Below are 16,748 nucleotides of genomic sequence, written 5' to 3'. Positions count from 1 at the left end.
TTATATTGTCATTCGCCTCTAAAATCCCAGGTTCGTTCGGACTCTCCATTTTGGTTAGCTCAGTAGAGAAGCAGGCGAAATCTGTCTCTCTTTATAGATATTGAGTAGGTCGGCATCTAGTCACGGAGAAAATAGATTTTATCTATCCCTCAACAATGTAAGAATTTTCCTGACAGCAAATGTCCTGCTTTAATAGAATTTTCCTGACAGCAAATGTCCTGCTTTAACTTTCCTAGCTCCAACTTAGCAGAAGGAGCACTTTTTCCCACTTACCCAACATAGGGCCCGCCGTTTATGCCCTTTTTGATCTGATTCGATAGAGCTCTATATGAGACCCTTACTTAAAAGGGCTGAAGTATAGGGGAGTGTGCCTGAGTCTTCTATAATAAGTAGTTGTGACTCGATCTAGATAGGACAGCGGTGCCTTTAACGATGAGAGAAGGCGATATCTGTAACACCCCAACTTTTTTTTCCACTAAGATTCGGACCATTCTTCATGTACGTATAAGATCGAACTCGAAGGATTCAAATTGTATATATGATCTATGATTTATTCATAAGTATTTAAAATATATTAGATGTGATTTAGGGTCATAAGGGATCCCAAAAATCAAGCCAAGTCCAAAGAATTCCTTTCGGCTAAGTTTCCGAATGAGTTAGTATAAGGGTCAACTTCAAATGACCATATCTCCAAACATATAACGAACTGGGTGTCCCATAACCTATCCAATTAAAGGTCTTTGAGTCTCCTTTCCAACGCCACCAAGATTGTATTTTTCCGAATTCGGAGTCAAAAGTTATGCTTGATCGAACAGAGAAGACCTGCAGCGAATTTTGGCCGATTTTCCAGATTTTGTAGGGATATTTTGGTAAAATTACCTAATATCTATATACATAACTGGACGCGTTTTGGATCATAATTTCAGTCTTTTTCCTCTCCAAATAGCCCAAATCTTTATCCCCTTCTCTCTCAAATTATCTCCAATAAAATCCTCTCAAACTCAAGGATTCAAGTTTCCCTTTGAAGACCTAACATCAAGGTTTCTTCAAAATCTACACTAAGGTATGTAAGGCTACTAAAAATATGGATTAAATTCACCATGTTCCCTACATCTTCTTTGAGATTGAATTTTCATAAGAATTGGGTTTTTTGATAGATTTATGTCCTAATGAGTTCATACATCTATTAACTTGATTTTGTTATGTTGATATTGATAAGTTGAGAAATTGATAAATATTTCATGTTTGATATGAGTTGATTGATATGAGTTGTTATACATATTTTGTTATGTCTAAGAGTTGATTGATATGAGTTGTTAAACATATTTTTGTTATATTAGCAATAGATAATTAACTTGCAGTAACTTGGAATCCGTTGGTACGTTACAGTTTAATTCAATTACCAAATGATGGAACATAAAAAGAATACTAAAATGTTGGTTAGGATGTTTTCATTAGTTTAACACCTTCACAGATCCAAATTGCTAGAAATAAGATGAAGACAATATTTGATTAACCTTTTAGTTAGCATGAATCCAATTTCTGTGAGTTGATGCCTCAATGGAATTCCATTAGCATCATGAAATTAAATTATATTTAAGAAAAAGTTATATTCCTATTAGTACATTCATATAATACTTCCACTTTGATATATTCTAATAATATAGAAAAAGCTAACTTTATCATTTATTTCCTAATTTCACGTGAAGTGTTTGGTTTGGTTTGGGACAACTTGGATAGTTATTAAATAATAATGTTTGGCAAAAGAACACTATGGAAAGACATTCTTTCTAGTCAAAGGTGATGACAGAAAGTAAAGTAAGCAATATTCTTGAGATTTCCTAAAAATAATAATAAAAAAAAAGATATAGACTAGGCCATTGTCTTTTACATGCCTTTAAAAAAAATATATAAGATTGGGGTTGATTGGATAATATGATTGGTCAAGAAGCTTGATTTGGGATAGAATTAATGAATTGACAAAGGTCCAAATGAGACTGGTCGATATGATTAGATTGAATTGATTGGATAGAGTTTTATGAGCATTGAGTCTTGGGAGGAGTATCGAGTACCGAATTGGGTAAGAGTAAGTAATAACTCGAATTCAATAACTACGTCGCCAAACGTAGGAAGGAATTAGACCGTTAAAGTCGGATGTTTTCCAAATTACTGTCCTGATATAATAGGACTTGATTGGTTATGAATTTATGATTTGTTGATTCGTTCGTACCCTGGCAAGGTATGAACGGACGTGGCATTAATGTCGGCTTGTTGTACTATCACTAGCTCATAAGTGATGGTTGTCGGATAAGAGAAACTCCCATATAGGTCTTGATAGTATTCTGAGTCAGATTGGGATGGATTGGGCTGGATTGTATGTGATTGGTCCTGTCTAAATTATATTTTGTTTAGACTCAAAACATCTTGATTGAGTTGTACCTTCTTCTGAGTTAAGATTCTGAGTTGATTTGATCCCACCTTGATGTATGTTTCATTCGGCCATTTTACATACTCGTACATTTCACGTACTGACGCCATTTGGCCTGCATCATTTCATGATGCAGAGACAGGTACTAGAGATCATCAACAGGCGCATCGTTGAAGATCTATTCACTTCTAGCTAGTTGGTGAGTCCTCCTTGTTTTCGGAGGATACCGTAGTTATCTTTTCAGCTTTGAGTTAGTTTTCCTTTATTTTGATTTGTGGTAGCCATGAATTTGCCATTGGCACCTCTTATATTGTTGATAGAGGCTTCATAGACTAGAGTGTGGATGATGCTGAATTGTTTCGTTGTGACTAGTTTTATTTTTTCTAGTTGTTGAATGGAGATGTGGTTGGCCTTCGGCCTTATTATGAATAGTATTCTTATGATTTAAGTCTTACGCTAATAGAGTGTAACTGAATGAAAGTGTGATTGGACCAAGTGGTTCGCTTGAAGGCCAAAAATGGTTTTCGAGTGCCGGCCACGTCTAGGGTACCCTCCCGGGGCGTGACAAAGTAGTAACTTTCTTACCCAATTTTGTAACTTTGGGATCCATTAGCCTCACAAAGGCTAAACAACCCCAAACTCTTAGATATCCCAAATTTGGTTTGTGACCTTTCCACAACTCAAAAGGTGTTAGTTTAGTCTTTTTATGAGGCACTCGATTTAACACATAACACGCAGTCAAAATAGCTTCACTCCAAAAATTCAAAGGTGCATTTGACTCAATAAGCATGGCATTAGTCAATTAAACCAAAGTTCTATTTTTTCTTTCCGCTAAACCATTAGATGAAGGAGAATAAGGAGGAGTAGTTTCATGAATTATTCCCAATGATCTAACAAAAGAATTAAACTCATTTGACTCATATTCACGGCCTCTATCACTTCTAATTTTTTTTATTTTCTTTCCAAACTGATTTTCAACCTCATGGAGGAAAAATTTAAAAATTTCAAAAGCATCACTTTTATTTTTCATTAAGTAAACATATGTAAACTTAGAAAAATCATCAATGAAAGTGATAAAATATCTATTTCCGCCATGAGTTAAAATTCCTCCAAGTTCACAAATATCAGTGTGAACTAATTCTAATAAATCTGTTTTTCTTTCAACTTTAAAATGAGGCCTTTTAGTGATTTTTACTTTACTACAAGTTTCAGACTTTTCAAAATTCTTTTTAATCACTGGGATTAATCCTAAATTACTCATGATTCCAACATAACGATCATTAATATGACACAAACGAGCATGCCAAAAATTAGTAGAAGAAAGCATGCAAACAGAAGTAAAAATTTTATTCATTTCAACATTCAGTTTAAACATCCCATCACAAGCATACCCCTTTCCCACAAAAATACCTTTTTTCACAATTACATATTGATCAGATTCAATAATTTGTTTAAAGCCTGCTTTATTAAGAAGAAAACTAGACATCAAGTTTTTTCTCATGGAAGGAGTATAAAGTACATCTTTCAAAGTTAATATCCTTCCAGAGGTAAAACACAATTCGACATCTCCCGTTCCAAGCACTTGAGTAGTATGAGAATGTTGATGGATGGTGGGATGATTCTGGTGCAAACTGTCATGTCTGTTATGACAAAAATTGGTTTAAAAAATATACTCCTTATGGAGAACAAGAGAATAACTCAAGGGCACTGGTTACTCCATCAACTCAATTTCGTTGCGTAAGTGAGGATGACAGTCATCATAGTCTAAACTTGAATCAGTCATAAATAACTATTGATTGGATAGGTACGACCAATCCATTCTAACTAGAAAAATTGCAAATTTTACATTCCCATTTTCTTTTTTTGAATATCCTCCTTCCATGGATTAGTATTGACAAGAATGCCTATGACTCTGAATCCTAACCTCCAACTATGAAGAAAGCCATTTAGAAATATAAGCTAGAGGTTATGGCGCGAAGTACTCTTATGCACCTACATCATTCGGTTCGCACGCAGGAGGTGGGGCTCATAGTCTTCCAGGCCTGCTCTGGAGGCTTCTAGTATCGATATGTCAACATTTATTGAACACTATACAATTTCGAAAAGAAGGAGCTTTGCCTTTGAGAGAAAAAAAAGGAAATTACTTCACTTTACTCGAGCTAATCAGGCTTGATGCAGGGAATAGAAGAAGATCTGATTCATCTTTCTTATCATCTTAAATCAGCCGAAAGGCTTACGCCCTTGGGTACTTTACATAATCTGAAATAAGGAAACTCCTAATGTGAAAGTAGACTCCGGTCTTCTTATTCAAGTGCAATCAAGAAAAAATCCCTTCACCTTTTTTTTTCAAAATGAAAACGTAAACTACCTTAGTAAGCTAGCTTTGGTTGCTAAGCAAGCCGGGCACTACGTGTCACGCCCCGGGAGGGTACCCTAGGCGTGGCTGGCACTCGAAAGCCATTGCTGGCCTCCAAGCGAACCTCCTGGTCCAGCCACACATTCATTCAATCACATTCTCTCAGCGGAGAGACTCAATCAATGAAATACTATTCATAAATTAGGGCCGAAGGCCAAACAACTATCGAATCAACAATAGTTATGGAAGTACTACTCAAAAGAACACTCCAACATTTCTACACTCCGGTCTATGAATCCTCTATCAACAATCTAGGAAGTGTCAATGACAAGCCCATGGCTATCAACAGTCAAAATAAAGGAAAACAACACAGACTATACAGGAAAGCTCAACATCCTCCGAAAACTAGGAGGACTCACCAACTAGTTGCGAGTGTGTAGATCTTCAATGGTGCGCCGGTTGATGATCTCTAGTACCTTTCTCTGCATCATGAAATAATGCATGCCAAATAGCATCAGTACATGAAATGTACGAATATATAAAATGACCGAATGAGACCACATCAGAAAGAAGTACAACTCAATCAAGCATCCTAAGTCTAAGCAAGAATATAGTTTAGACGGGACCAAATCACATACAATTCAACTCAATTTGACTCAGAGTACTATCAAGACCTATGTGGGAGTTTCTCTTATCTGACAACCATCACTTATGACCTAGTGACAGTACAACAAACCGACGTTGTTGCTGCGTCCGTTCATACTTTGCCAGGGCATGAACGAATCAACCAATCATGGATCCAATCCAACCAAGTCCTATAATGTCAGGACAATAAATTTGGGGAAGCATCCGACTTTAACGGTTCAGTCCCTTCCTACGTTTGGCGACGTAGTTATTGGGTTCGAGTATGGACTATACTCTTACCTAATTCGGTGCTCGATACTCCTCCCAAGACTCAATGCTCATAAAACTCCATCCAATCAACTCAATCAAATCATATCGACAAGTTTCATTTACAACCTTGTCGACTCATCAACTCTATCACAATCAAACCTCTCCAATCATACTATCCGATCAATCTCAATCATATCTTTCAAAAGTAGATTAAATATGCATTTATAACAACATGTAAACCTATTCAATCATTTCTCTATTCATTTAACAAATCTTTTGGGACTCAACACAACTTCAAGGTTTTAAATCAACAATTCAAGATAAACAACATATTTAAGAAAATTAACATTTTTTTAATTTAATAGGTCGTGGTCCACCTAGATTATCGTCTTTCAAAAGATAGGGTCGTTAGAAGTCGACCCCTTATACGAACTCATTCTAAAACTTAGCCACGACGAATCTTTTGGACTTAGCTTGGTCCTAGGGGTTCTTTGCGACCCCACATCACCTCTAACACTTTTCAATTCATGAGGGACTCATCTTAACTTAGGTATATACCCCACAATAATAGAGTTCGACCCTACACGAATACAAGAAAGGTACGAATCTTAGGGAAAATTTTAGGAGAAGGTATTACAATACGCTACTTGAACAACTTGGAGTCGGGCCTTCTTTTCGCACAACAAGCCTACTCATCATCAAAGCAATTCCAAGCCCATGCAGCAAAGAAAAGCGAGACCTTACCCTTTTTTCCAGGACTGTTCAGACATACGATTCCCGCGGAAGATCAAGTTGGTGAGCCATATGATGGAAAACCTTCCCGCACACCGAATCGACTCATCTACAACTCATTTTTGAAAACAAAATGCGCTCCTATATGAGGAGGGAGGAAATAAGCTTCTCATGGATTTTTATAACCCTGTTGTGCAAAAGTGGGATATGCACTTGCAATGGATGTCCGAGTGTTGATATATATCATGAGCGATACAGAAATAGATTGAGTAATCTCTTTCTTTAGCTAAGAAAAAGCGTTGTGGATTCACAATGCACTGCCTTGATCCACTTGGCTACATCCGCCCTTACCCCCGCATAGGTTGAAGCTTTTTTCTTTGTAGTCTAGTAGATCTACATGCTCTAGTAGATCTAAAGTAAGCACCCTACCTGTCGATGAAAACATGGGATTTGAGAGGAGTTGAAAGTCACTTGAATCTAAGGAGAGGACCACTAGCTAGCGGATCAGAAAGATTTGTATGGAATGTCCTACTCATGCCTGCTTTTTTGTTAAGTAGCATAAGCACCTAGGGAGACCAGAGAGTTGTTGGCGGGGCAGAAGCACTCTTAATTAGGGGGAATGCTTTCTATTCGGCCTTCGATTCGATGATACCTGTCTCGTTGTGGTAGAATCATACTCAACCATCCAATATGAGTCCCAATTCGGGGGGTTCCTTGATATTAAGGTGTCAAGACGGTCGAAGATCAACCGATGCCTTGATCATTCAATTGACTGGTACTGGACAACTAGGACATTTAATGCACCGACAAACATTATATATAAACTTTGAACTTTCTAACATATTACCCCTTGACTAAGACACTTTACTCCTTCGAATCACTGAACTCAACTAGACCATTAAATAGAAGGTTAACAACCACCATCATAGGTTTCTACCTTCCCAGCTCTACCAGGAATGGTTCATATTTTTGTTTTGTGTGTTCCCGGGAGGATTTTGATCTCGAAATACCATCTAAATACCTACGGCCAGAGAGTCAAATATGTCGGGAAGAAAGCTGGTAAAAATGACCAACAGAAGCCTCAACACAGGAAGAATTCTGCACGAGATAATAAGGTCGAGTCCTGGCTACTCCATCAATTCAATTTCATTGCGTAAGTGAGGATTCCATTCATCGATCAGGCTCGATGATCGGTAGAAGCAAAAAGAAATTGACATTAATTCAAGTGATACATATGTTTTAAGACATCCTTCCGTGGCGGAATCAGACCCATTCGTCAGAAAATTTTACTGTATATATAAGATGATTTTTTTTACATAAATATAGTAGATGTTGAATCCTTTTGATTATTTTTTTGTTTACTTTTTATTTTTTGAATTTTCCTAATGAAAATTTTGACTGAACCATATGGATACCATGACCGATCACCATCGATAAAGAAGAATATTTCTAAATCACTTCGTGTCAGCGGGGCATTCAAGTATTTGAAATATGCCGAGTGGCTTTCAGCTCCTTTCCTCGCGGCTCCCTGCGTTGATATTCGAGCAAAAGTTCTCTTGCTAGTAGAAGTAAGAGTAACAAGGTTAGGACTGCATATAAATATAATAGGGGAAACCCATTTTATTCCTTAAAAGTTTGTCCGATTGGGAAAGCCAGAACTCTTGTAAACTAGCTTGATAAAGGGTAATGGTAGGGACAACAGCCTCGTGGATGGACGAAAGAAGGAAAGTTACAGAACCGGGTAGTGAAGGCTTGCGAAGTAGACAGTTCCGATAGTTAGTCTAACCCCTTTCCCACAATATTCCATTCGAAGTAGTCGAAAAAGTCTAAGAAGGAGAAAATGGGGAAGCTCTTTGATTATATTCGCTTGCTTGATCTTTAATCGTCTAGCTGTCCCCTAAGCCGGTCAGACAGGATAATTAGAATACAAAACTACCTAAAAAAAGGAAACTGTATTAACAAGAGCAATCGCAGCTTATTCATCGAGAAGCCACTCGCGGCACACTGAGTAGAAATTATCTGCGAGAAGGTCTTCTGCCACAGCATAAAGCGATGGGTTGGAGTGCAGGCTTTTAGATGTATATAAGAAGACAAATGAGCTGATTTTTCCAAGTAATGGAGAGTCCCGGTCTATCTAGCCCAAATACCTATTTAAGGTATTCTTAGAGAGGTCCATCCCCGGTGCCTACTTTCTTGACCCAGTTGTTGTCATTTCTGGGGTGGAGAACAACCATCAGACCGAATTTATCTTAAAATTGAGATTATTTCATTTCCTTCCTTAACAGAGAGGGCCCCGCGGGGCTTTTTTATTGAAAAAGGGGGAGGGAGGAGGGAGGGACTTTACTCACCGAGAAAACAAAATAAGGAATTTTTAGGGAGAAGGATTTGGCCCTGCCTAATAAACTAACAAAAGGAAAACGAAATACAACTCATCCGACCTATTTAACTCTTTGGCTGTAGTTATTTAGGTGGTATTCTGAGATCGAGTTCCTCCTAGGAACACATGAAACATAGATATGAACTAGGTAAATAGAAATGAAAAAGAGATGTTTCTATTTCTTGTCTAATCACACTCGAAATTATGTATCTACTTATCGTATTTTTACCCCTGCTCGATAGTTTTGTAGCAGGTTATTTCGAAAGAATAAAGACCAAGGAAATAGCGGTTTTCCTTTCATCACACGTAATTTCCTACCTTTTTTTCCTTGCTCAAAAGCCCATGATAAAGGAAGTACAAATAGAATAGTGAGTTGGGTCTTTATTAATCCAAAGTTGCATACTCATTGGTAGTGAAAAAGCAAGAACATAGATATATTTATGAAGCCAAGAGCCACTCGGTGACCGAATAAGAGAGGTTTTTACCACTTTCTCTTATCTCCAGCACTCTCGAACTGATCATCGTGCTGCAACAAAGTAAGTTTAGGAATGAATCTAATGGAATTTAGGTCTCTGTCCGAAAATCTCATAAGAGAACAAGGGTTATTCAGGTTTCCAGTCGTATGTCTGGTTCAAGAGGTTTTACTACTATAGGGCTCAATCATGGTCAAAAGAAGTCTAATAATCCTTCTTGTCTGGTAAGCAAAAGCAAGTAAGGGGGCCTTTGGCTTCATCCCTTCATCTCGCCATAACATAAACTATGGTATAATCTGTCTATACCTCACTCGGTTCTTTAGTCTGGATGCTGTCTAGCAAGCCTTCCTAGCCATCTAGAGTGTAGCCTGCCTGCTAAAAACTATAACGTAAGTAACTCAGTGCTCCATATGGGGAAATGAAAGCAAAATTCGTTCAGATCCTCCCACATGTTCAATCTTTTTTTAGCGGTTTTCCAGAGGTTGAGGAGGCCAGGGAAGATGGATTGGATCAATACAGAGGTGCATTTGAAGTGGGGACAAGAAGAACCTAGACGGTTTCTAGAAGCATCCTTGACTTTGTTGTTCACAGTAGCAGCTTTCCAAGTGGAAGAATGAGGACCATCGGATCGAGGGTATTAAGGGCAGAACATGAACCTATTTTCACTATTTCGGGTTCTTATTGAGCGTAGCAAAATCAAGGTTGATGATAAATTCAGCGAAGTTTTCATGGTGTTCTCCACGGGAACTCACTTTTCGATTTGCTTCAAATTTAGCATTTATTCCCCCTCTCCTTCCTGGATTTCACGTTATTGTCTGCTATGCTAACCTATGATGGATGCAGGCCTTTTATTTTGGCATGTTCCGTACATGTTGCATAGAAGTTCCGGTTAAGATGATTGAGAAAGATTCAACCAATTTGAACAGCTCACATCAGAATAGTAGTAGTGTAAAAGCCGTAAGTCGGGGGGCGGCCATAACATAAGGCTATTACTTTCACAGAATGCCTAATTCAAATGTAAATGTACAATGATTCGGGAAACAAGATTTTTCTTTTCTTAAAAGAGAAAAAAATGAAATAGATCCACTTTCTGGATTATTGCTAATGTAATCATAAAAAGTAAATTTTCAAGTTGGTTCCCAAGACATTCCTAATTCCAAGGGAATGTCTCGGAGATGTGGTAGATAAATAGGTTGAGTTCTTTGAATGAAGTTTTCATTTCATCAAGAACCTCTAGAACTTTCCCAATATCAGGGTGAAGAGAGGCAATAGAAGTAAAGAGGGTTTGTGGTTCGTGCCTAAAGCAACTCTTTTCCATTTGCGAACGTTTAAGAAGTCATCTCCTGATTCGTTGATCTATTGAGCTAAGGCATCTCTACATATAGTGTTTTAGACTCTTACTTCATTGCTGTCTGTGCACAAATCTCCCTTACAAAGAAAAGCGAGAAAGGGCCCGAATCGAAGGGCTCTTCTTTCTTTGGGAGTATAAGAGTATTTGGATAGGAGCCTCCGCTGGATAGACTGAATGAAATCCCCCATCACTTCATCCAGTTTATACGGATAAGAGACCATCGTAGGGGCTGATTCGATAGACCAGCTTCGTTCCTGCTTTCTTTCAGCTACCAACTTTAAAGCTTGATCTCATCTCTCTTCTTTTGAAAGTTTAGTACTATTATTGTTGGCATGGAAGGAGTTCATCTTGAATTGCCAGTACAGTTATTAGAGGTCTTCCTCACCTATTCTAGTGACATAGACAACCCGGAGAATCGGCAGAAAGAGATGGGTAGGATACTGGAATCTGCCCAAAAGTCCTAACTTTTTCGAGGCAGGGATTCGACCCATATCTGGCTAACTCCTCGAACTGCTAGGTGCTTCTAGCTCCTCGCAGATTCTCTGTATTCTCTTCTGAACAACTGATTTCCTCTTTCTATTAAGAAATTCTAAAAAAAAAGTCCCTCAGATGAGGAAAGAAGGGGCTTTTGATCGAGATGGATAGAAGAAGCAAAGACTTCCTAGCTAGAGGCTAAACGGTATCAAACCACGGGATAGAGAAAAAAGAGCAGCTTTCTAGGTTCTGCCATTGTAGGGTCAAAAATAATAATAAAAATGAAATAGAAGGGTTGGCCCCCGGTGCTTGGGAGGCATCTTATTTAATAAAGATTCTTTCTCTAGTTGAATAGAGTATTAGTCCGCTCCATGATTTGATTCTGCAAGCGGTTTAGTACAAACGAAGAAATTTCGAACAAAAGGGTCAGAACTCATTGATAGGAAAGGAGAGAAAAATAAAGCAATGACAAGAGCTCCGTTAATCCGCTGTTCATCGATAGATGGCTCGTGCAATCAAGGAAAAATCCCTTCGCCTTTTTTTTCAAAATGAAAAAATAAACTACCTTAGTAAGCTAGCTTTGGTTGCTAAGCAAGCCGGGCACTACGCTAGGATGAACATAAGATCTGAGTTGCCGCCAGGCATAAAAGTCATATTGTCAACTAGGGAAATTGGCACAACCAGGCATCTCAAACATTGATAAGGGAAGAATTAGGCTTTCGACCATATATTTTATAACTGTTTCATTTGAAAGGCAGGCCAGAGGGATTAATGATACTATATTGGTTTCATCTCCCCCAGATCGAACAACAGATCTTTTCACTAATGATTTCATTCTCCCATTGAGAGGATCAAAAGCACGATAAAGAAAGATAGATTCACAGTGGGGTGAAACAAAAGTTGTATTGGTTCAATATTAACACGATTGATGGATGAAATTGTTTTAAGTTGCTTTAGATTATGATAGCAAATGTTTTGAGGTCATCAAGTGACATACAATTATAAAGTTATTTTTGCTTATATAGGCATGCTTAACTCACATTGCATGTCATTTCCATGCTACACATTTCTACTTGATCCATGTCCATGTGGGAGAATGTTAGTGTTTTTATGGACTTGTTGTGTGTGTAGTTTAAGTGGGAGAATATTAGAATTTTTTATAGACTTGCACAAACTTGTGAAGACTTCAACCCGTCCCTTCCACCCTACATAGATTGATTTGCTTTTTTAAAATTTGCTCTTGCTCGCCCTATATAAACTTGTCTCAGGTAAACTCGTGTCGCATAATTTGTTATTTCTTATAAAAATAACTTTTTATAGAAAATGTTTTTAAATTTTTTATAACTATCGTACCACTAAGATATTATTTTTTGGGAATAGAATATGATCTTTGAGTAAAAGCTTTTCTCCAAAAACACCCATTAATCATGTTATGATGTCCAAAGTAAAGAGAATGCTTCAACTTTTCTTATTCTATGTTGATGTCGTATTGTTTTGTATTAAAAATTGAGGAAATTTTAAAAGTAGCTAATAATAGATTGAAATTAGGCCTCTTTAGCTATATTTTAGTTATTATAATCCGTAGCTATATTATTATTTGCTATTAGATGTATATCAATGTATTTTCCGTGAAGAGTTACTGTAGCATCCCCTTTTAGGAGAATACCACTTACGAAACAAAAACTAATTATTTCTATTATTTTACCCAAAAAAAAACTTATTGAAATAAGATATATGAGTTTTATTTAAAAAAAATGATTTCCAATTCAACAATACTGCAGGTCCATAAAATACACAAAACTTCAAATAAGTAATTATCACAAAAATATTATCTTCCTTCGTGCATAATGACAAGTCAAAATATAACCTAGTACATTGCATTACTTGAGTTAAAAAGCACACTCTAAAATAACAAAATTAGTCACTTGGTTTAAGTTACAAGCCTTCAAAATTTCGTAAATAAGTGTCACACATGTATCATGTACAAGTCCCCAAAATAATATACAAAAACTAGATGTATATGCATATGTGATCTTCAAAAGAGCTCCCAAAAAGTCTACTCCACATGACCATCTTCATATCCCGCCTTGCATATCACCTACGATAGGAAACAACTATCGCTAAGCATAAAGCTTAGTGGTGTATAACCTTTGGACTTAGAGCCATTAAAAATTCTAAATTTCCCTTTTCATCATAAGTGGTTCAATAAGGTAGCATTAAGTCCAAGTGAACAAGTATATCAAGTATCAAATACAAATCTTAGAGAGTTTCAAAATATCAATACTAATATTCAAAGGCTTAAGTACCAAGAATGCTTATAATTTAATTCAAAAGAGTAGTCAAATAATCAATTTCACCCCATATGTACGTCATGCCTTCACACTAAGCACAATCAATATCAAGATGGACCGAAGCCCCGAAATCAAAAAGTGTCCATATCAAGAAGGGTCGTCACCCAATATCAAGAAGATCAAAGACCATGTTGAAAGTGGCTTTTCACTCGTACTCAAAAATAGACGAAAATCCATCGTCAAGACGAAATGCAAATCCAAAGTCAAGATGGGCAAGATCTGAATCGAGAGGCATGCCAATATCGATGACAAGTCACCGTAACAAGAAGGACAAATTCCCAACAAGAATGCAAAATGATCAAGCAATTCGTACAAGTGGGCGATTCAACGAAAGTTTTGCAATACTTGAGATAATAGTCATACCAAAATACAAAACAAGGAGTAAGGAAACAACCCAATAAAATACTTTAAATTTCTGAAAAATAAAATATTTCAAGTTCAAGTTTATACACGAACCTTGGCGTTTTAGCATACAACAAGTTCTACCACCACTCGCGGAGTTTAATTTCTCTATGTCATAGATCAACCAAAATTCACTTCGTCAAACAGTTCATCTTAGCTTGTATAAGAGAATATACACCTTAAATACACAATCAAATATCTACTTAAGTTTAAAAGTTCCAGCATATCGAAACTAAACATAAAATTACTGAAAATCAACCCAAAGTATCAAAACGGAAATTCTGGGCAGCACTACTGTCTTGTATTGCTGCTCAGTTTCGAAGGGGTAAATGGGATAATTAGGCTTTGTGTCCTCAAAGAAAGTTATAGATATATGTCTTAGGGTCATATACAACTTTGAATCACCCCTACAGCAATTATGTACAACAAGATATACTCAAAATACCCACAGCAGTCCATGTAGGATTTTTAGACCAAAATCTGGGCAGCACCTCCCCTGTACTTCATCACCATTTTTTGAGTCAATAAAAGCAAAACTGGATTTTGGATCCTAAATAAAAGTTATATCCATATGAAATAGCTTTCCAAAACATCTTGAATCACTCAAAACTAAGTTTTACACAAGGAGTTATACTACAATTACTAACAGCAGTCCCAACCAAAAACGGGTTTGCAACCAAAGTTTATTCCCCCAATTTCGACAACAACAACTTATCAAGAACATCAACAACAATATAACCAATCATTCTACTTCATAACTTAACTAATTCCACCCATTTAATCCAACCAAAATATCCCCTAATCCATAAATTCCAACAAAGCAACAAACAAGTTTATAACACTATTTTATCCGTTCTAATCCGTTAAATCTCTAAACAAGCTTGATAATAAGGAAAAACAACAACTAAATCTTACCTTGAAGTATAAGTCAACCACCTTAATACACTCCTTCTTCTATGATTTTTAGCTCAAAATGAAGACAACACAACGTGCAACGTTTTTCTCTTCACGAGCTTCAGAAATCGGGACTCGAATTTGGGTCAAAAATAGCTTTTAATTCTCTCTCTCTCTCTATATATATATATATTTCTATGGTGTTCTGGAAGTATATTGAATGAAAGGAAAGAGATAAGGCTGAACTTATCTCTTACATGGTAAGAAATATGGGCTGACCCGATTTGGAATCGGGTTGGGCCAAATTTTCTGTCCATCTTGACCCTTCTGCCTTACAATGTCCATAACTTTTTATTCCGATATCATATATAAGCCCATGACCTATGGTTGGCAAGGTATTTCAATTATCTACAACTTTCATTTTATGAGTTTTCCCAAATTTTCAAATTTTGATAGGGTTATGTCCTCTTGAAGTCAGATCATCCAAAAACATAACTTAAAAAAAAAAAAATCTTAAAAATAAATTGGGGTGTTACAGTTACTCCGAATACAAATACAATATTTAATGCAATATATTAATTGTGCAACAATAACTTTCTAAAAAAAGGAAATTTGGCATAACTCACTAATATCTCAATTTTTCATAATCAACAGGACTCTGAAAATCTCACAAGATCTTTACAATAATAATAAAAAAGTTATGCTATAAGATCTCTTTTTTTCTTCATTGATTTCATTTTATCACTGATTATTACCTGTACGTCATTTATACATAAAATTTTCTGTTGTTACAGATACATTGATACGCCATTGATATAAATATATTTCGGTAATGAATACACTATAGAAACACTCAAATATATGAAAATAAATATATAATTGTGTATATATACACTCAAATACATGATATAAATGTACAACAAGAAAGTAATACAATTGAGTACATTGATACAAATTTATGACAAGTTACAGTTAAACTTTCATACATTGTTATCGAATGAATAACAAGGAACATGCACACTCGATACATTGATATGAATGTATAATCAATATCAAATAACTATAAATACATTTGATACGGAAATATAACAAGAAACATATACATTTGAATAAATTGATACAAATTTATAATCAGTTGTAGATACATCAAATATATCGATACATCATGAATAATAAGGAACATTTACACTTCAGTTGCTTTTTCAAATACATTATGATAATAAATACACTATAAAAACACGCAAATACATCGATACAATGTATAATCGTGAATATATACACTTAAATACATGAATACAATGCATGTGCATGTGCGTTTGATTCCTTGAAAAATCCCTCAAATTTGCAGCAAAATTCCTCAACTTCAAGATATGAACTCCTTGTGATATATCTAATCTTTCAAAACATCACCCATTTAAATTTAGTGTTTCATAAATCTGTAATTTGAAACTTAAGCTTCAAATTTTTTCTCTCATGACTGCTAATGGAGTTTTGTAAACCATCACGAGCCAATGACGACGAAGCTTTATAGAAAGGGAGAGAAAACACAACATCGTTGAATTTGAATTTGGATAGAATTCAAAAAATTGTCCAAGAAAGAAAAGAAGAAGATGAAAGAAAATCATCCACGAAAGAGAAAAAATGTGATTAAGTTGGAGTCATACGCTAATTGAATAGAGAAAAGAGGAGAAAAGAGGAAAAAAGAGAACTAATAAGATACAATGCTTAAAATTAACCTTAGAAATACGGTAATTAAAAAATACACTTTTAAATTTAAATATAGCTATTAAATGAATAATGTAACCACGACTTATAATTCTTTTAAATTAAACTATAACTATGGCTAGGGGTGTTCATGGTTCGGTTCGGATCAGTTATTGATTAAAACCATAACTAAACCAATTTAATCGGTTATTAAATGTCTAAAACCATAACCAAACCAAGTAAAATAATAACCACGGATTTGGTTATTGTCGGTTTTATTCGGTTTGGTTCGGTTATTCAGTTTATGACTAG

At 36.0% G+C, this 16,748-nt stretch overlaps 1 long non-coding RNA gene across 2 annotated transcripts; it reads right to left on the bottom strand.

The window, feature by feature from the left end:
• Positions 1-12,895: 12,895 nt before the first annotated feature.
• LOC129892363 (uncharacterized) lies at positions 12,896-14,902 on the bottom strand. Of its 2 annotated transcripts, none has more exons than XR_008767306.1 (2): positions 14,754-14,902; positions 12,896-13,183 (listed from the first exon to the last, which is right to left on the bottom strand). It is a non-coding gene; the product is annotated as an uncharacterized LOC129892363 (long non-coding RNA). The 2 variants fall into 2 exon arrangements; XR_008767307.1 differs by lacking the exon at positions 14,754-14,902 and adding an exon at positions 13,893-13,953.
• Between the last annotated feature and the right edge of the window lie 1,846 nt (positions 14,903-16,748).

This window comes from Solanum dulcamara, chromosome 6 (assembly GCF_947179165.1).
Source record: "Solanum dulcamara chromosome 6, daSolDulc1.2, whole genome shotgun sequence".
Classification (NCBI taxonomy): Eukaryota; Viridiplantae; Streptophyta; class Magnoliopsida; order Solanales; family Solanaceae; genus Solanum; species Solanum dulcamara.
The sequence above is the reverse complement of the archived record's forward strand: the minus strand, read 5'-3'. Positions and strand labels throughout refer to the sequence as shown.